The 21,679-nt window shown below is 36.7% G+C and overlaps 1 protein-coding gene across 1 annotated transcript in view; it reads left to right on the plus strand.

Annotated features, from left to right (window-relative positions):
• ci (transcriptional activator cubitus interruptus) overlaps positions 1–21,679 on the plus strand; it is a 230,985-nt gene that overhangs the window by 58,044 nt on the left and 151,262 nt on the right. Inside the window, exon 2 of the mRNA XM_074115814.1 lies at positions 7,100–7,137. The gene's annotated coding sequence lies outside the window, so the exon portion shown is untranslated. The remainder of the gene's footprint in view (positions 1–7,099; positions 7,138–21,679) is intronic.

The raw sequence follows: 21,679 nt of genomic DNA on the forward strand, positions 1-21,679 counted from the left end.
GCATTGCTGCTGTCCATCTCTAAGGACACCACTAGCACAGTTTCCTTAATTAGACATCCTTTTACTCTATCAGTTTTTTGGAGGCCTCTGTCTGCTACATTCATAATATATGGCCAGCCCCATCTCATTCTGCAAAGTTTTATCAACTAGTAATCGCCTATTTTTTCAGGCGGGGCTTAACGTACAACTACCAATTAGGTGTCGTGGACGGAGGCGACTAGCAAACATACTTTACTACAAATTTATTTTATTAACCATTAAATAAAATCCAAGGCCTAAAGACCGGAAATCGAACCCACTACCACAATACATATTAGCTTTGCAGGTCTCGCATCTAAACGCTCGGCTACCGTGGCGCCTGCAAAGTTTTATCATCTTTCCCATATCGATTTCCTAAAAAAAAGTGCATCTCCATGCCATACCCTCTTTCTTGGGACCAATTGCTGAATATCTGTTTCGATAGCCTAAATTCTCTTTTTATCCATCTTAGAGACAGTCCATGTTTTAGAAGATTAGGTAAATGCTAGTCTAATGTCTGATCTGCGTTTTGTAGAAGACGGTTCAGGTATTTTTGGAGACGATCTCACTCCTCAGCTGTCAGTCTAATCCGAGGAAAAAGATTTCTTTATCTACTTCACACTTCTTCTAATTAAAACTGTCCGGTAGGACAGTTGTATAAGGGTTGATCATCAAAAACTGCACGAAAAAGCGTAACGTTGAAAAACACCCAACTTTGACAATTTTTTTCTCTTTTTCTATAAAAGATAAAATTTACTGGGATGCCTTATTGTTCCTTGTTACTAGCCTAAGTAATGTCCTACTGAGGTCCTGTCGATGGACCTCAAAACGATATTGTCTCGATTGATTTCTTTCCTTTTTCTTACCAATCACAGTTACAGGAAGTAAAAATCAAAATACGAGTTATGAGACAATGAATGGGAAATCATAGTATTAAGAGATTGTTTTAGAACCAAAAAAAGTCCAGAATGGTCACAGCATTAAATAAATACTTTGGCTGGGAAACAATCAATCATTGTTCAGATTTATGATCAATAATTAGGTCAATTCGTACTTATAAAATCATTAACATAAACCTAATGTCATGCAGAATCAATACTGGCTGCACGCAGTGACGTAGCATGCCGACAGTTCATGTAGATAGTATATTAACATTTCCCTTTATGTTATTATCTGGTATCGCTATTAATTCCCCTCGCTACGCACGCAGTTCTTTTGTTTGACCTTGTTCATTAATAAATTATGTTTGTCATGAGAATGAAAAATATAAATCATGTACCTAGAACATGTCACCGCGTTATTCTTGCAAAAAAGGTTATTTGTACATTTGTGAGAAAAAATGGAGAAAAACGAAGCGTAACTTTCTCACAGTTAGCTCAGAGAAGTAACTTCTCAACCTTCAATCCTCTTGGGGTAAAAAAATCCTTGTTTGGCTTTTCCTCAAAAGCTCAGTCCCGCCTTGGAAGATTTCCTCCCCAAGTCACATTTTAGACGCCATCTTCTCTGCTTTTTAGGAAGAAAGTCCAGGTTTTTTTCCTCTATATCGTTCAGAAGTTTGATTCGTAACTGTGACTTATGATTCCTGCGGAAGTTCAAGAAAGTCCTTCTCTTCTGGTACATTCCTCCGGATCTAGTTTTCAGATCCTTGCTGTTGTTCCGTAAGAAAATCTCCTGTGGATATTTCTACCCTTTTTGAAACTAAGCAAATGATACTGGATATCACACCTGCCAATTCTGATCCAGTCCCAGCCTTTAGAGCCCTCCAAAACATCATGAACTCCCTAGAAGACTGGCTAGAGAAATGCGAAGAACCTTTACAAACCCCCCCCCCCAAAAAAAACATTTAATTTACATTTCTCCTTAGCATTTTGTGCCAGCCTTCCTCTAATTCATCCCCAGGGTCCATAATTTTCAGTGTATAGGACAACGGTACCTTAGGACCGTTGAATAAACGACTTATGTAACTCCAACAACATTGAAAAGCCTGTAAATATATCAATCGATGCTCTCGAAACTTCATGAACGAGGCTCGAAACTTTCCCTAAACTACAAAAACTGATTTACAACTCTGTGTTTACACCCCTCTGGATATGAGGCTGCGTGTGTTGGGCTTCAAGCAAGCATTTCCGTTTCTATCGTTTCACATTCTTCCAATCCAAAGTTTTCCGCCAAATCATGAATGCTCCATATTATTTCTCTATCTCTAACATTACCATCTAGAAATTTCTTTTGTATCCAAATTAATCAACCGACCTCTTCTGGTTTCCTTGGCCCAGTCACACTATTCCAGACTAGCCCTCTAGCCCGACGACTATCTCAGATGTTACGAGGAAAAGTATGGCTCAGTGTCCGGTGAGGAAAAGATTTTTTTTTTTCCATTGAAGTAAAGTTTTGGGCTAAATTTTGGCATATTTATGGCAAACATTAGTTTTTTTGTGGTCGTTTCTTGTTTTTATGGCAGAGCGTCCAAACTTTGTAGCTAAAGGCGGCACGATAAAGCTCCAGGATACTCCCGATAAAACGTGATCATCTGCCCACTTCTTCTTCTTTTTATTTCGTCTTCATTTACAGCCCAACTCGTATGGCTATGTGACCGCTCACCTTTCATTAAGGCGGTACTTCATCAATGTCCTGTAGCCACTCTTTACGTTGTGCACGTTCTCCTGTTATTCTTCTTCTTCGTTAGAAAACTATTATCAGCCAATATATTATCTTCATCGTTTGTTTATTTACTGATTTACGAGGGTCGTTTGAAAAGTCCGTGCAAAGTCAGAGAGATAGCACTACTGGCGCGTATCGAGGTTATGTTTAGTTAGTAGCATCTCTTGGAAGAACAAACACCAAGTTTCAGCCAGATCGATCTATTTCTTTGAGTTTGGCATTGGTTTGAATTGAGGAAGTCGAGTGATTTTCAAAAAATGGACGAAAAAGAATTTCGTGTGTTGATTAAACACTACTTTATGAAAGGCAAAACGCCTCAGGAGACTAAAGAGAAGCTTGATAAACATTATGGTGTCTCTGCACCTTCGATTAGAACAGTTTATAAGTGGTTTCAAAATTTTCGGAGTGGCCATATGGGCACAAGTGACGCTGAACGTTCAGGACGCCCTGTTGAGGTTACTACTCCAGAAATCATTGATAAAATCCATGATATGGTGATGGATGACAGAAGAGTGAAGGTGCGTGAGATTGCTAGTGCTGTGGGCATCTCGAATGAACGGGTACATAATATTTTGCATCAACATTTGGACATGACAAAGCTATCCGCAAGATGGGTGCCGCGATTGCTCACGCTTGACCAAAAACGAAATCGTGTGATGTGTTGCAATGACGGTTTGCAGCTGTTCCAGAAGAATCCGCAGGACTTTAAGCGTCGTTTCGTCACTGTGGATGAAACATGGATACATCACTACACTCCTGAGACAAAAGAACAATCTAAACAATGGGTTACCAAGGGGGAATCTGCGCCAAAAAAGGCGAAGACCGTTCCTTCGGCCGGAAAGATTATGGCGACTGTCTTTTGGGATTCGCAAGGAATAATCCTCATCGACTATCTGGAAAAGGGTAAAACTACGAGTATTACAGGTGCATATTATTCATCATTATTGGACCGTTTGAAAACCGAGCTGCAAGAAAAACGCCCACGATTGGCCCACAAAAAAGTCCTTTTCCATCACGACAACGCACCAGCTCACACCTCAGCAGTTGTGGTCGCAAAATTAATGGAAATAGGGTTCCAACTCGTTTCACATCCCTCCTATTCTCCAGACTTGGCTCCCTCGGACTACTATTTGTTCCCCAATATGAAGAAATGGCTGGAGGGAAAAAGATTTTATTCAAACGAGGAGGTGATTGCAGAAACGAATGGCTATTTTTCAGACTTGGACAAATCCTATTATTCGGAAGGGATCAACAAACTAGAGCAGCGTTGGACGAAGTGTATAAGCCTAAAAGGGGACTATGTTGAAAAATAAAAAAGGTTCACCCCAAAAAATTAAGTAGTTTTTATTTTTGCACGGACTTTTCAAACGACCCTCGTATTTACCTGCTCTTATTTACGCCCATTTCGTGTAGCAGTTTTCCGATAATTGCAGGAACTAGGCATCATCATTTGCCTCACAGTATTTCAGTTATATCAAGAAAATTAGTTGAATTGGCCAACCTGAACAAAATCTACCACACAGTAACCTGTGAAAATGTATTTAGGTCCCTAAAAATGTGGTTAGTTCCCGTATTGCTGGTTAATAAATTTGTCCAAGTGTAGCTCGCATGTTTACTGCATCCCTGACCGGTTTCAATCTCATCAGAGCTTGTTTGATCAGTTTCGAGTAGAGTATTCGATTCCATCTATCTCACATGCACTTGCTGACTGAATGAGGAACGTCACTTAGTATGCATGTGCATTATTTAAAGTGTCAATGTACAGTAAAACGGTTTTTTGTAAAAATAATGTAATCATGAATAATTAATGCAACTTGAGGGATCTATTATAGATCAAAAACTCTTTCTTTTCTTTTTTTTTAACTCTAATTTGCAACTGCCCATTGGCAACAAGTAAATCGGATTAAATATAAAGATGGCTGGAAAGATTTGAATGAGGCCATCCAACTGATAACCATCATGAGTTTTTACTAACACAGGACGCTGTTTAAGTGAATTTGAAGGATGCCCTTTTTTTTATCATGCGATCAGGAGATCGCTACACTTTAATCTTCGGCGAGGATTCGAGGTGAGAGTAGTATGATACAGGTTGCGTATGAACGGATTGAAGTGTTCGGATAGTTTGGGAATGAAATTTGGTTGTAACGGGGGCTTTGGCTAGGTCAAGGATAAAAGGGATTTTTAGGTCAGTGTGGATAGTGTGATTGCTTACTTAGAAAGGAGCGTTAAGGATGGTGCATAGGATTTTCGATAAAAACTCGTCAAGTCCAAAATATAACTATTTTTCAGCCCATCTGTCTTCCAATTTGATAAAATTCTATTTACTAATTTGGAAACTATGTTTAATTTCATTTAACTTATAATTTGTAGATAGTTCTATAGTTTCAAAACAAATAATAATGCTAGGGGAATGAATTAGCTCAACAGGTACTAAATTGAAATATCGGCTTTTACATTTCCTTTTCGTACAGGAGCTACTAACAGCGCTCATTGTCCAGTGATGGGCAGTGTTCTCTACAACGAGAACTCTGTAATAAAATTGGTAATGCTTTGTAGTGTTATTGCATTCAAAATAACGATATTCTTTAATAACAAGTCCCACCAATGGGAACGTTATTATCGAATAGAACTTGATTAATATTTGATAAGAATGGATTTAATATCAAATAATTGGTGATTACTGTTAAACACCTATTTAAAAAAAGAACACTGTATCACACAACACAACTGTTGATTGTAAAATAACCTCCGCTAATATCGTTTGTAAATTAGTTCACAATGTGAAAAACGTGCATTTAATATTAGTGCAAACAAGTGAAAAATTACAATTCATTAACTAGAACATATTGTGGTCAATATGAGACGCATATGTCGGAAGAAAACATGTTGCAACTGTTCCAATGCGAGAACATCCTTGTTTTACCTTCTTTTTACCATCCTTTTTTAGAAGGCGGTGACATTTGGTCAACTCCTAAACTGCGTTTTTGCTTCCTCTTAAGAGATGCCTTCCTTCCGGCTTCATTTTCTAATTCTCCATTTTGTGGAAAACTTCTCTTTCTTAAACTTGGTTAGGTTCTTGTTTATTAATCAATAAATAAGTGGGTAATTTTGAAGAATAGCATACCTTTTAGAAAAATAAAGATATTATCTTCAAGCCAGGAATAATACAAATGGTGGTATTTTAAACCCAAGAACAGAAAACAAAACTCTTTGTTTGGGCATAATTGAAAATTTTATGAAGACTGACGTATGTATTTTAGAAATTTTAAGTGTGCATTGTATTCTTTACGTCATAATGTATAGTTTGATGGCCTGGCTAGTAGATTGTCCAGAAATGGAAGAAGTGATTGGAAATGGATTGCAATCATATTTATGGTGGCCAGTGAAACTGGTCTTCAAATGGCGCGCGGTGTACATAGCTACTGGAGATGATTTTGTTCACAGTTGACTTCACTTACCACCACATTGTTACTTATTGGCCGTTTGATCTTGCCCGCTGTGCTGCTGAGAATGCACTTTGTTGCATTTCTAGTTCTATTATTGAAGTATCTGTTCATTCGTGAAGATGAAAGAAGTAGCAACATTTAATAAAATTTCATGAACTTGATTTTGTTTTGATTTTTCAATTATTGTAACGCCAAGCAAATCAGTCGGTCTCAGTCGATGGTTAAGATTGTGTGGAAAGTGAAATTTTCTTGTAACAGTGATTCAGTTTCGAACTCTGGGCATTCTTAGATCGGAGTGAATAGTTTGGTTTTAGAGACTCCAGTATGGAGAATTAGTTAGTTATAAGGCAGAATTTATGACTGCAGTATCTGGAGTCGATGATAGTTGTTGGTGTGCTGTGGCTGAAACCCACAGTTCTACTCGGATTACAGTAAGGCGTTATATTTACGAATACTTTGTTGTGTAATATCAATTTTGATGCTCTTCCAATTAGTCTTGTAATTTAGGTAGTTAGTGTTGTTTAAGATGTACTGAAGTATTCCATGTTAAACGTTGGTTAATGTATAGTCCGAGGTTTCCTATTAGTTCAAGGAGGTAAAGCGATTATACTAAACTGGAAGTCGGATAGCCACTTTTCAAACCATTCTTCTAGAAGCGAGTTCTTCTTGACAGGGCTGAACGAAGAGCGAGAACGACGATTAATGAATTAATAGCGATTTTGTCTAACTGGCCACTTACGGCAATAAGTTTTACACAGCTTAAGCTCAAGTCAACGCAAATATTCTAAACTCAATTAACATATCTTTAATTGCGCTTATTATTAAAGTATTGAGAGAAACAGTTCATACCCTTATTCAAGATGCCGCCACACTTGATGTTAAAAGAAACACGCTTTGCTCACTTTTAAAATAAATCCCACTATTTTCCAACCTGAGAGATACTTTATTTTAAAAAGACCATCATCTGATTTCAGGTGTCAAAACTTCAACTTCAAGTATTCTGCAGCTTAAGGTAAGAATGCATGATTGTCAGTAAACCAATCTTTTACTTTAGTTTTCAATAATTTTTAAAAAGGGTGCTTCTTAACGTCAACCATTTTGAACTTATGTAATACATTCAATTTAGAGATACAAGTAGATGATCGGTGAGTTGTTATTTAGCTTTAACACGCGCAGAGAATTATGTATAAATAAAAGAATCCAAATATACATAGCCATACTAGATTGATATATCATTGGTATTATATGCAGTAATTAAATCTATCTCCATTTCTCATTATAAAAAACAGATCTACCGACAAAAGGATCTTGGAAAACAATTACAATAGTTAATATCTTCACACAAACACAGGCACACACACAATCATAAGATACAAATGTAGAAATGAGTTAGGTTACCACCATATCACCAATAGGATAGTGGGAGTTCATCTTTGAAATCAATGACATCTCAATGCTTGAGGCTCTGCTAAAGATAGGTAGTGTTTTCTTTTTTTGTTGGTTGAAGTTCAAGAAGATATTCTATGAGTACTGTTTGGTAAGCCCTGAGGGCCAGTTCCTTTTGTTTTGGTACATTTGAATAGTGAATGTATTCTCTGGTATCGCTGTCTGTGTCTGTCTTTATGTGATTACAGATATACCATGCACTTCCACTAAGAAAGATTCACAACTGGGCGGTACAATGGTCCCGACACTGAGTAATGAACATCATGGACTTGCCTTCTCCTCCTCCTCCTCCCACCCAAAATACCCCTATTTTATTGTATACCCTGATTTTCTACACACTAACTTAAAAAAATAAGGCAAAATCATCAGGAATAAGCAAATAGTCCTATTTTTCAGCAATCAATTGGATACTTTAATGATTATTTACTCTGATATTTGCGATGTAGGCTTCTGATCCTTGGGTGCATAACCTATTTAGCCTTGATTCTTTTTTTGAATTGTTTTGTATTAGGGTAGCCATTTTGTTAGTGTTTGCATTTAGTCTTGAACAACAAGAAATGTTTCTGTTGTCTCAAGGACGGTCATCAAAGACTTGTCGCTCTTGAGGTATTTAAAATAGTTTAAGAACTAATTCTGGATATTTGCTGGTCACTCTGGGATATTGAGTTACGATCTTGCTGATGAAACAGCAAAGGAAGGAACTGCGTTGATTACAATGACTCCTCAGCCCACTATCCCTGTATCCTATCGACGTTGTAGAACAGTGGTGAAGTAGTGGATTTTGAAGGAACATTCAAAACCGTTTCGGTGGAGATCCCGTTGAAGATTCTTGGCCTGCCTCATAAAACGGTCTTTGGTTTCAGCAGGTCCCGGATGCGCCAGTTGGTTCAGGTGGTTGAGTGGACATGCGAATTTAGCGTACCTTGCGGAGGAACCGCTCGTTGTCACAATCTAATCTAACTCTGGATATTTGATCTAAGTTTTGAAAGGAAATATATTTCGTCCGAGAAATGGAGAAAATTATTTTAATTGAATTTATGTCTCCCAATTTAAATGGCTACAATCAGCCCGATTGGGTGATATAAATAGAATTTAATTGCTTTTCGTTATTTCGGAGATTTCCTGAGTAACTTTTATACAATATTTCATATCATTTCGGGTATGAGCTAGCGCTCGGGGACCGCCCCTAAAAAAAAAAAAAAAAAAAAAAAAAAAAATATTTCATATCATTTGCATGTCTTAGATTCTCAGATACTGTATCTCTGAAATTATAAATAATGGGGGGGGGCTTTGCCCCTCTACCCTTCGGCTATCTCTTTTAACTTTCCCCACTTCAATCAATTTTTAGCTTTCAAGCACTCTTGCCTGAACTATGATCAATGTTCATGGGGCCCTTGTATAATATGATCCATAACTAGCTTTACATCCAGATTTGGTCTATTGTAGCCCCTTTAGGGGGGGGCCTAAAATTTTCTTGTTTCTCACCAGCTATTTTATTCAGTAATCTCACATACTTTTTGTTCTCTTCTTATGCCACAATGAGACTGAAATCTCCGATCTTGCCAGTTTTAGAGGAGAGATGAAAGTCCGAGACCCACTTTGCCGCCATATCTGATCTTCGTGTATCCACTCACAGGTTTAAAATTCCCACCTCCCTAAATTCTTCGGTCCTTTTCATCTTTTTCTTTACTTTTTTTTTGTACAGTTTGTTTTCAGCAAACTTTTTGATAAGCTTCCGACAATTTTAAAACGAATTCTACTCCAATCCCATTCATTGTCTTCTAAACAATTCTTTTGAAATCGATCTATATTTCTCTTTTGAAATTCCAGAAGTTGATCTGAAATTCTTAAAGCAAGAATGAAGAATAGAATTGATTGTGATTAATGTATTCATTTTTGAATTCGAATTTATATTTCTTTTTTTTAAAAAATGAGGGCAGTTCAGAAAACTTACCTCAGTAATTGTGCGTCCTACTTTTCATTTTTGCAGTTAGAAGAAGAAAAATTAATTAATCAGAACAAAATCCATTAATTTCTCCATTTTCATAAAGTCTAAAAATTCTACTGTAATTTCGTGACTATTGCATGGAGTAAGCATCAAAATTATCAACAATTATCTGGAAAAGCGATCTATTTGCATAGTAGATCATAGTTCTAGTTTCTGAAAAGTCAGGACAGTATAATGACCAGAGTGTTCGGAGACTGGGAGACCTTATTCCAGAACATAGAGAGAGAATGGTACATCAGAGAATCTTCCAGTAATTCCCAACATTCAGATACCATGCACGGACAGAACGGTTAGCTATATACATGTATATATACAGTCCGGAACACTAAGTGATTTATGATCTACTAACTTTACAGGCCATGTCCATTAAGTTGTTCACCTTGAACCACCGGCTGTTGTCGCTTGTTTGGGAGATCTTTAACAAAAACTTTACAGAATCCAACAGTTTTTGGTCATTACAATTTTTGTTAAGAAAAAAAAAAATTTCTAGGTGTTTTTCTTTTTGTTTTCGACAGTACCCTTTTGTATCTACAAACTTTTTGGAATTTACATTTTTCTTTATAGAAAGAGAGGGCAGATTCCTTCTTGTTCACGAAGAGGGTTTATTTAGAGATTGATATCTCGCGAAATTTGTCCACTTGCCTAAAATTATAAATTCTTTTAGTGTAAAATTGCTCAATTTTTTTACATTCGGTGAAATATTAATATAGGGCAAAACTAAACAAGCAAGATTAGTTACTTTCATTTTACGTACGAACAACACCAGACAAACTATAGAACAAATAAAACATTTAATTAGATTTGTGTTTGTACAAAGCGATCCGTTAACAACTTAATCTACCTTACAAATTGACCGGAACATAGAAAGGAATTTCCTTTCTCTGGTGGTGGTAGATGACGTAGAAGACATGTTCGGCGGCCTTTTTGAAATCATCGCCGTCACTTTTTGAGCTGTCCATCATTCTAATTGCGCTTACTGATTCTCCTTTTTCTTTTCTAGCCCACAGTTTATTTACTTTAGCCAGTCTCTTTTTTTGTACTTCTTCATTCTCCTTTAAAGTAAATCTTATAAATAACAGTACTAAATGCCGTACCAAACTCCAAATTCTGGAAAATCCATTTTAAGAATAATTGGTTTCTTACTTTTAGTTCACCTATTAATTAAATTAATCCCTGTAAAGAATTTTTTATTTTTCATGTGTTGGTTTTGTTCGCTTAAGTATTAACCATTCTGAAAGATAAATTACATTTGATCTTATAAATTTATTACTGTAATAATAATTTTACAAAATAACTGCACGTAAAACGTCAGCGTAAAAACAAGTTGTGAATCTGATGAGAAAACGTCACCCAAAGCTTGAACTTGCACCTAACTTTTTCTTGCTGCAATTCTCACCAGTATTTCTAACTTACTATTAACATATTATTTAAACTAACAGTGTTGGGCGGGGATTGCACTTAAATTTTCTGGTTAATATTGCATATTGAACACCATATCAATCTCTCTTACTGTTCCAGTAGTTTCATACAGAGACAATCACCTCTCCTAACATTCCTGACCATCCACTACGCCTACTGAACTGTCCAGGTGGCCTCTTCCGAATTCTCCTTCGGGACTAACCAGTGTCATTGGTTCGTGTAGAGGGGCTACCATTGGGGGATAGTTTCCTCCTGTTTTCCACGCCTTGCTGTCCTTAAATTTTATTTATTTATGCAGACTGTAGATTTCTTAATATAGACCTGGAAAAAAAAAATTGCAATGTGCATTATTGGATTGCAATTTAATTTGGATAATTGGCTAAGGATGTTACTTCTCGGGGAGGAAAAACCAATGCCTGAGAGCTTTACCCAGGAGCCACTCTCCAGAATTAAGAGTCTGATTAAGCGGACGGGTCTGGAGGGTGAGCTCTAAAGCCGGGGAGCCACAATAGATCCAAAGGGGTCTCAGTGGCGCAGGGCTTGAGGCCACCCTAATTTAATCTGATTTAATCTAATTTTGATAATTATTCTCAAAAGCTCTATCAAAAGATTCGTTAGGAGGTGAATTTATTGTGTTTAACAATCAAATTATAAGGGATCAGCTATGCGGTTAGCGTACTGGATTCCGACGCAGTGATCCCGGGTTCGAATCCAGCTGCTTTCTTACAGCTCACTGTCCGGTGTTGGACAGTGTTGTGTGTAAATAGAGAATGCTGTCCGGAAGCCGGTAGTGCGCTGGAAAAACCTTCGGGCGCCAATAACTTCTGAGGTTTTTTTTTTTTTTTTTTTAAATCAAATTATAAGTTGAACTTTTAAGGCAATCAGTGTTCATAAAATTTTCCATTAAATTTCTTAATTTTAAATTTATCCAGTAAACGGTCATCTTGTTCTTCTCGTAATCAAAACCCATAAATTTACCTAAAACTTAGCGCAGGCCGATCTTGTATCAACGTGTCCCACAACGGACGGATTGTGCCGTGGGCTGCCACTATCAAGTATCTTGGAGGTATTACAGGTTCGCGGGCTGACCTTTACCCCCCACATAAAGGACCAGAGTCAAAAAAAGGCAAGGCAGCCATTCCAGTACCATAACCGCTGTTCTGCAGAGACTCTAAACTGTCCCTAAGAGAATAAACTCCTCCTGTACAAGGTAGTGGTTAGGCCTACCTTGCTTTATGCTTGTCCCTCGTGGAGTCTGACATGTCGATCCAATATCGCCTCGCTGCAGATCATACAAAATAAATTCCTCAGGCTTGTGACAACTTCCACCCGCTACAGACAGCATTATAGACTTACACTCTAACACCAACATGGACTATGTAGAACACTACATCAAGTACCTCGCTACTGGTTTCTTCAGTAAGTGTGAATCAAGTCACAACCACCTATGCAAACAAATAGGGTACTATAGCATGGACACGGTGCACAGTCACAGGAGAGTTAAGGACTCCCTGAATTGAAATCTTTCTTATTAGCTGAGGGTTTGTCATTTGCTTTTCCCTTATTATATACTTTCATTTGTTTGTACAATTTCTGTAACTTATGTCTGCTGGAGGTTGTAGTACTTCTTACTGGCACTGCAATGTGTATATGTATATATTTTCACTTATTAAATGAAATTTTTATCTATCTATCTACCTAAATCGTGAAATATATATTGTAAATAGTAAAAACCAAACGGTATACTCCCCTTGAGAATGTTTTTTCAAAAAAACAAAAAAATTAAAAGATATTGCATTAAGACATGTGGCAGATAAGTTGGTAAAAACAGAAGTGGTGATGAAGTAGTGTGTTTCCATACTACGAATGTTTGGAGTAGTTCCACTAGCGTCCCCTCACCATCCCTCTCTCTCAATAGCAATTCAGAATGAAGAAGTCAGTCGTCTCCCCAACGACAGCGCCGTACTAAGTGTAGGGGACTTGTTATAGAGGACCATGTGACCCAAGTGTTTACAGTAAACATAACATTTCTGGGTGTGGCGGGTATGGTGTCGTCTTTCTAAACAGAGTTCTCTCCCAGTTGGTCATCCCCATTAGTGAGGAGGGACATTTGGTGAGGCTGGGAGAGGTCGGTTGGGTGGGTATGGTTGGCGACAGTTTTTATTACTTTAGTGTTAGTAATTTTACAGTGAAATTAGGTTAATAGACATTGCTAATAGACTCCATAAAAAGAACCTAAGTTTCATTTGTAATAGATGGAGACTGAGCCAGTCATCCATTTTTAAATATCCTTTAGTAATCCAATCTCTATCTAATGCGTAATTCGCTAATAAATCCATTCAAAAATGTATAAATTTTAAACAAAAAATTAGGATTTTCAATAAATCTGTTGTAATCACTTTTACGACTTCCTTTTACAACTTCTTTTCCGATGCATCGATTGCTATGGTCATAAGCGACCGTCATATTTCTGAAGTCTTGAAGTTCTTCCAGTAGAATCTGCTGGAATTGGCCAGCAGACCAAGCTGTTCGTTCTCACTGAGAAAGCAGGATTATCTGCGCCTTGTAGTTTCCTCCTTGTTCTAGAGCAACCTTCCTCAAAGTGGACGATAACGCCATCTTGTGGGCGCTGGAAGCCCACTGGGAGGCGATAAAAGGTCCAGAGGAAATTCAACACCTAAATCTCTGGTTGTCGTTAAGTAGCTCTAAAAGATGCACTGAAATAGTTCGAAACGTTTTTTAAATTTATAAACCGATCAAAACTCAAGATTCCTAAAAAAATAATACGTTATTAATAGAAAGGTTTTGTGTTTCATTACACTATGAAAGTGTTTCGTTCCTAAGGATTGAGGTGAAGGTGGTAGTGTCTTCAAATTAGGATATCTCCGTACATATGTCTTCTTTGGATCTAGAAGGCTGTTTATTTTGTGAAGTTTCGGGTAAATTGTAAAGATACTTTTTTGAAATCCGTAAAAATAATTGTAGTGAATAACAAAGAAAAAGAAGAAGGTATTAACGGTACACTATATACTGTCCAGTAAAAAGATGAAAAATGACAAAAAAGAAATTCTATAAGAAGAAGAAGAAGAAGAGAGAATGGAAGGCTGAGGAATATAAAGACTGGGACATATAGCAGCAGCGGTAACGGAAGGAATGTATATTTAAAGAAAAGAGATACATTAGAGTTCATCGGACGGCGGAGGGACTTCAACCATCTTAAATCATATTTGATAGCCGAGAGGCCTTGATGTGTTCATTGTGGGAGCAACTCGGGCTGCTTTATCTGGTTGTGTCTTCTTTCTCGCCGACAGGGTCCTCGGCCTTACAACTATTCCCCACTTCCAGGCCAGCTGATCACGTTCATCATCAACCTGCTACCTTCTTTACCATTACTGGTATAAATATACACTCACAGACAGACGGATATTTTAATTGTTTCGTCTTAATCTAGTAAAATCTGCTTAATAATCACAATCTTAAAACAACTAATATTGTCAGTCTTCTTACAGGAACAGATATAGTCACATTTGAAGTCAAATTCGGTATACATTTTTCATATGGACCGAAAATACTTCCGGAGAATATAATGGCGACCGTTCTTTCGTCAAAAATGACTACAACAATTAAGACACTTCCGGAGTACTGTTACTTATACTGACTGAAAATGGCAACCTCTTTAGTGTCCAAGTTTTCACCTTTTTTTCCTTGACGAGGTGGTGTCACGAAATGCCAGCTGGGTCTAGGTTTGGCGTTTTAGAATACCTGATATCTCAATGTAGGCTCAACGTTAGATCTGAATTTAGTCTAGTTAGGGTATCAAAAGGAACAAGGTGCAGAGCATAATAACCAACCAGTTCATTGCCCCTCTTAAAAGTAAGATCTCAACGATCCCTCTCACGGTGACCGTCATATTTCTGAAGTCTTGAAGCTCTTCCAGCAGAATCTGCTGGAATTGGCCAGCAGACCAAGCTGTTCGTTCTCACTGAGAAAGCAGGATTATCTGCGCCTTGTAGAAGTACAACATGGGTCGCTTAGTTGGACTTCGTGAAAAACTCATGTCTGATCTAAACTAATTAAACTTATTCAGTTATTTATGTGGACTTACGGACCAGAGCTGTGGGGTTCTTGAGCCAAACCTACAACATACGGACAGTACAAACATTTCAGTCGAAACTCCTCCGACAGATAGCTGACGCACCTTTCTATGTGACTAACTTAAATCTTCACACCGAACTCAACATTCCATTCGTACACCAATTCGCGAAGACTAAATATCAAAAGTTCCATACTGCTCTCTCCACTTGCTCCAATCCTCTAGTATAGTCTCTCGCCTTCTCTGACATCCCTAACAATCCTAGCCGACAGAATCGCCGATCGGACAGTACAAACATTTCAGTCGAAACTCCTCCGACAGATAGCTGACGCACCTTTCTATGTGACTAACTTAAATCTTCACACCGAACTCAACATTCCATTCGTACACCAATTCGCGAAGACTAAATATCAAAAGTTCCATACTGCTCTCTCCACTTGCTCCAATCCTCTAGTATAGTCTCTCGCCTTCTCTGACATCCCTAACAATCCTAGCCGACAGAATCGCCGATGGCCCTGCGACTTCCTTGCAGTCTGAAGACCTAAATATCATTAATATCCTGTAGAGAGTGCTACTGCTGGGTTATTTCTCTTTTCCTGCCTCTCACGCGTTCATTTACCCCTTATATTCTTATTTACTTATTGTATATATGTATAATACAGATTGTAAATAACGAGATAAACATAAAAAAAAAATCAGTTATTTCAGTTTTATTTAAGTAGTTAAAGTTCTACGTTTAGGTAGCAGGTGCTACTTAGGAGATCCTAAGACCTGCAATTACCTAAATTTACATTCTTCTTTTCTTTGAGTTCATCGGACGGTGGACGGACTTCAACCATCTTAAATCATATTTGATAGCCGAGAGGCCTTGATATGTTCATTGTGGGAGCAACTCGGGCTGCTTTATCAATTTTTTTTAGGTGCAGTAAGTGCTTCCCGTTTAAGAAATAAAAATCAGGAGCTCATATAAAAAAGATAAACATTTCTTTACTGTGACTTTTTTGGGGTAAAATCACTTTAAAAAGATTTCCGAAGGTGGGGCGCCCTAGATTTCTCTCTATTGTGCCATTTGACTGTCATGTACTCTGATTAATGGTACCACGTCTGAAATGGTCAGTTTACTGTATCAAGTGAAACTACAGTTTTACGTGAACGTTTTGCTATAGTTTCACTATAGTTCTGTCTCGACCATCTTCACGTTTCCCCTTTTTTTATGCTTCCTTTTATATAAATTTGAAAATATTTTTCTCATAAGTGGTTTTATGCACTAGACAAGCTTATCAAATTATATGTGCGGGTTACGTGCTGACTTAGATTTGAACATGAAGAGAGTCCGGTTTCCCCCAAGGCACTGCAAGTCAACATGTACAACCTCCCTGGAAATCTAGTTTCGAAGACCTGTACCACTTTACAAAAACTAGGGTCTTTCTTTTGGTACTTTTTCATTGTGCGATCTCCAATCCCGTCAAACGCAGTGCCAAACAGGATTAGGAGAGGACCATTTTCTCCACCACTTCTTGTTATAATCTGCAAGAAGCTTCAGGTCAGGAATGGCGAACCTTCTTGAGACGTGGATCAAATTTTGTACATTTTTTTTTTTTAGTTAGGGTCACTAATGCCCATTTGCACAAGAGTTAAGTTTAAAAATTTTAAACTGAATATTTTCAAAACTAAACATCTTTAAATTTCAGTTGGCTTAACTGGTAAAACGGGGCGAAACAAGTGCTATGGAAGTCTCTTTTTACAAACATAACTGAACAAAACCTGAACAAAAGTGTGTTTTATCTGAAAAAAAATCTAAATATGGTTATTTGCTTTGGATTGTCTTTTTTTAACAAACAAAATATGAGTAAAATTACACATTTCATTTGATATTTTGTAAACACTTTTGCTTTATTTCAAATACTACAAAAGCATTTGTCGTCATTTGCGTTTTAGAACTGTAATAATCAAACTAAAGGTTATAGATAGCATTTATTGCTTTTGTGTCAATGCGTGATTGAAAAAAATACAGATAGAATATAAATTTATCCACACAATTAGAAAATCTAAATCAAACAAACAAATGGTTGCCTAGCAATTGTGGGTCAGTGAAAATGCTTGTGCGGGTCAGTGTCTGATTCGCGGGTCATAGGTTCGCCATCACTGCTCTAGGTTAATTACCTTGCAGGGTGTAGCCGATTTCCCTTCTTTCCTGGTCACATTGTGCTGGACCAGTGAAACTGTACGCCGGTTATAATTTTACTGAGTCGGACTTTCAGCTAGATGTTTTGTGGCCATAGATCTGGATCCATCACATTCGGACAGAGGAAGGAATCACTCACTCCAAAAATATTTCCGCATCATGGCCGTCGCCTAAGTTAAAAGCTCTCCTTAATTCCGGTTTTACAAGTATAGGGATGTGTTCCTTTTACCATCTAGTTTTACACTATCACTTTTTAAAAATCAGGAAACCTCTCCATTATAAACTTATACAGAACAATAGCTGTGTTACAAATAATATTTTTTTATATATAACTGTATAGATTTGTGCTCTAAGATTTCAACTTAACAATTTTTGGGGGCAGATATTGTTGGTAACATATCCCTCCTAGAATAAAGCGGCCAAAAATGACCCGTCGCTCTAATAGTGAACAGACTTGGGTAAATCCCATTATTTGGAAGGAAGCTGTGATTTTGGGGGTGCTGTGGATTGGAGTTGCCTCTATGGATACGCTGAACCAAATATTTGAACGTTTGGCACGCAACAGAATTTTCTGATATAGGAATTTGAATTGTATAGATCTATGACGTACGTTTCCCTCTCCTCCAAGCGGTTACTTTACTTATAAACCTTGAGAAGCAAATAAAATAATTAACTAGACATCGGTCAGTTCAAACATTCTCTTAGATTAATTAATTATAGACGTATTTTAAAAAGAGAACTCTCCAGTAATGGACGTAAAAAAGGCGATACAAAGAGAAGAGAGAGTATGTAATTGAAGAAATATGTGAAGCCTTAAAAGTTAATTATAACAGAAATAATTATCTGCTATTGAATTAATAAACGACCGGCGGCAAAAATAAAGACACTTCTACCAATATTAATGAAATGTAAATCTTTTAAATCTACTATTTACCTCTCAAATGCACATAAATCGACATGATGCTTCAAATTATTTACATTCTTTTCCCTAATACTTGGTTATAAATACATAGGGAAAGGTTACTGCAATAAATTCAATATTTAGAAATCGATTTGATATTTAAAATCTCATTTCATTTTCACATTCTTTGATAAAAATGTTTAAACAAAGTTACATGAATGTTGAGGGCAATTGTTTAGAAATGCATTCATATATGTATATACTCGTATATATAAAGGATCCGCTTATGTTTAAATATAATGCAAGTTTGGTATTCTTTGGGAAATTCTCTGGTTTGTAAAAATATAACTCATTTACCAATTTTTCTCTGATAAGCTCTGATGAGGGAAAACGCGCGACACTCTGCTAGTTTGCAATAATAACAACAATAAACTGTAATAAAAGGCGGGTTTATTCAACCCCATAATAAACAAGAGTAGTTCTAATCTTAGAGAGCGGTTAATGGTTTAAGATGGCTTAAAAATATAGAAATGGATACCGCTTTTCGCCTATACTGGGTGAACCATTAAGTATTGTCCATAGGCCTACTGTGTGTAGTACATCTAAAGTGGAGTTCAATGACGTATTGACCAACTTCATATTTTCAACTGTTCTTTAGTGACGTCACTTTAATTTTTTTTCTAAAATCATTACTTTTTTCCAATAAAAATGTTATTACTTAGAAAGTTTTAGTCCGAATTAGATTCTGATGTCACGGTTAGAAAGACAGATAAATTTTCTTGATACCATTTCAAAGCATAAATTATTCTCCAAACAGCCTCAATCTTCCTCCGGATGCTGGAAAAGTAAAAGTAATCGAAATTTTCAAGAAAACTCATTACACTTACTTTACTCACATTTATTTTAAGACAGCCTACTTTAAAAATTGACTACTGGTCCATCTAAAAGAGTTTTCAATGAATTAAACAACGTGATAAACTGACACTGTTGAGTGCTCGTGAACACGTTTTCTTGCCAAACAAACGTAATTTCTCATACGAAGATACAAGGCATCCTGGAAAATGATATACCGTTTGAAAGCCCATTAAACAAGGAAACTTTTATAAAAAATGCCAGCACCTAGGTCGGATAATGATCACGTAAAGGCCTAATGAGTTTAATTAAAAATTTCGATTTCTTTTATTTTTCCAGCATTCGGAGGAAGATTGAGGCTGTTTGCAGAATAACTTATGCTTCAAAATGATGTCAATTTTTAGAAAATTTATCTGTCTTTCTAACCGTGTCATCAGAATCGAATTCGGACTAAAACTTTCTGAGTAATAACATTTTTATTGGAAAAAATTAATGATTTTAGAAAAAAAAATTAAAGTGACGTCACTCAAGACCAGGGGAAAATATGAAGTTGGTCAATACGTCATTGAACTCCACTTTAGATGTACTACACACAGTAGGCCTATGGACAATACTTACTGGTTCATCCTATACGAGTATATTGTAGAAATAAATAGCTCAACGTTTCGCAAAAATGTGTGAAGTCAAGAATAAAATGCGGTAAATACCTCCTTCAGTTCGCTGAATTTAGTAGTCTCTTATTTCTTCTCTACAGAACGGAAGTGATTTATTGAAAAAAGGAAGTATCCTAAAACAGAATTAACATGAATGGCTTTTCCTTCTCATTAAATTTGTTGTACACTTGGCGCTGACATTCTAAAGAAGCGCCTGATTACTGCGCTTCCTTACTCTGATCTTTGGTGCTTTTCAAAGCTTCATAACAAGGATCTGTAGACCGGCCAAGCTTTTTCTCTTTCCCAAATAGTCCTTAGCTAGCTAGAAGCGTAAGGATTTAATCAACGGAAAGTCTTTCAGTTATTTACTTACCATCAAGCATTTAAGAAACATATGCATGGTCCTGGCAGAGGATAACCTGTCAGAATGAAGAGGAAACTGCACTGCAAGTGTCAGTTCGAAGAATTGGTATTGCAAAGGAATTCCAAGAGTTCTAGAGCTCTAAACTCGATTCAAGGAGTTGTTCTAACTGGTGGGTATTACAATTGACCGTTCCACGCATTGGAGTGGTTTCTTTTTGAGCAATCTTACTAGCTTACAGCTGCAGAAAGCGCAACAGAAATTATAGTGTATCCACTAAGATCATAGACGCTAAAGAACTTACTGTACAAAAAAAGCTGGCCTCTAGAAATTTGGTAACACTCTTTTACAGATTACCAGAATAAAACATTTCGCTTTCTCAAATGTATAGCAAATTTTTATTTGTTCATAAAACTTTTTATTTTTTAAGCAACAAACTGTTCACTGAAGAATAGAATTGATAACAAAGATGAAAAGGAAAGAACAAGGCAAGGATTTTGTGTATGTGTGACAGACTTTTTTAACGAAACACAAAAATAAGAAATACACCTGTTTTAGAACAATTGGTATATAAAACATAGTCGTTAAGAATGGCCAGTATACAGATGTCGTAGGAGGCTATGTATATATAGACAAGGTAGACTCGAGACTCTGCCCCGTGCCAGCAGGCTATTGTCTTCTCAACAGAGTGGAATGCATTAAATAGAAAGAACTCTGGCAATACTATAGCGTAGTTATTCGATTCTCTCTTGGTCTCTTGTAATCTTGAAAGAATCTTGTTGTTCGGCTAACACGACATCATTAAAAATTTAGCCCAAGTCTCTACTGGCCGCTAATTGGGATTATTCTTATTACTTTATTTTTTTAAAAATTATTTATTGATGGTTTTGGTTTCCGATAGTTGGTATTAGATTATCCAAAGGAAGACATTGAGTTGCGGCCAGTATTTAATATATAATATCATTTTAAACAAATTTCTTTTTTCACACCGACATTTCGGTAAATTTATTACCTTCTTCAGGGTCTGTACGAAAGGTATGATACATTAATTTAAATAAAAACTGAGTTAATAAATAAATATCTAAAAAAATTTAGAATAAAGATTGAAAATTTAAAATGTCTAGAAATAGTAATAATAGGATGGCAATTTCTTAAAAAAATAATATTTGGAAATGACTTAAATTATGAAATTTGAGGAGTTTAACGTTAAGCTACATCATCATAACTGTTGAGGATTCATGGAAAAGCGGGTTTATAAAGAGGTAAGGGAAGGGGTGCAAACAATAGGGCTGGAGATACCTCAGGTATTTGGTGAGAAATTGTTAAGTTAATGTTTGAATAGGTTGAAAAAATAAATGCCGAGCTTTCAACTTAGGGACCTAGGACAGATATTACTTTGTAAACTAGCCCTGAAGATGTAGTCACTAGGTCGAAAAGCTGGGCAGAATAAATTTATCACGACTGAACTGACAACCAAAAATAATGAACAGCTATGACTGTTTGTTGTAGAAATTTGAAAGGTTGTTCGAGTCTGTCCTAAAGTTGATGGAGGTGTTTTTGTAGTTTAATGTGTATCATTTCTAATATGTTCCATTTGTTTCTGTTGGTGTTCGTTGCATGTATGGAAAAGAGTTGT

The sequence above is a fragment of the Rhodnius prolixus genome, unplaced genomic scaffold (genome assembly GCF_049639745.1).
Source record: "Rhodnius prolixus isolate KJV_2025 unplaced genomic scaffold, Rpr scaffold_13, whole genome shotgun sequence".
Classification (NCBI taxonomy): Eukaryota; Metazoa; Arthropoda; class Insecta; order Hemiptera; family Reduviidae; genus Rhodnius; species Rhodnius prolixus.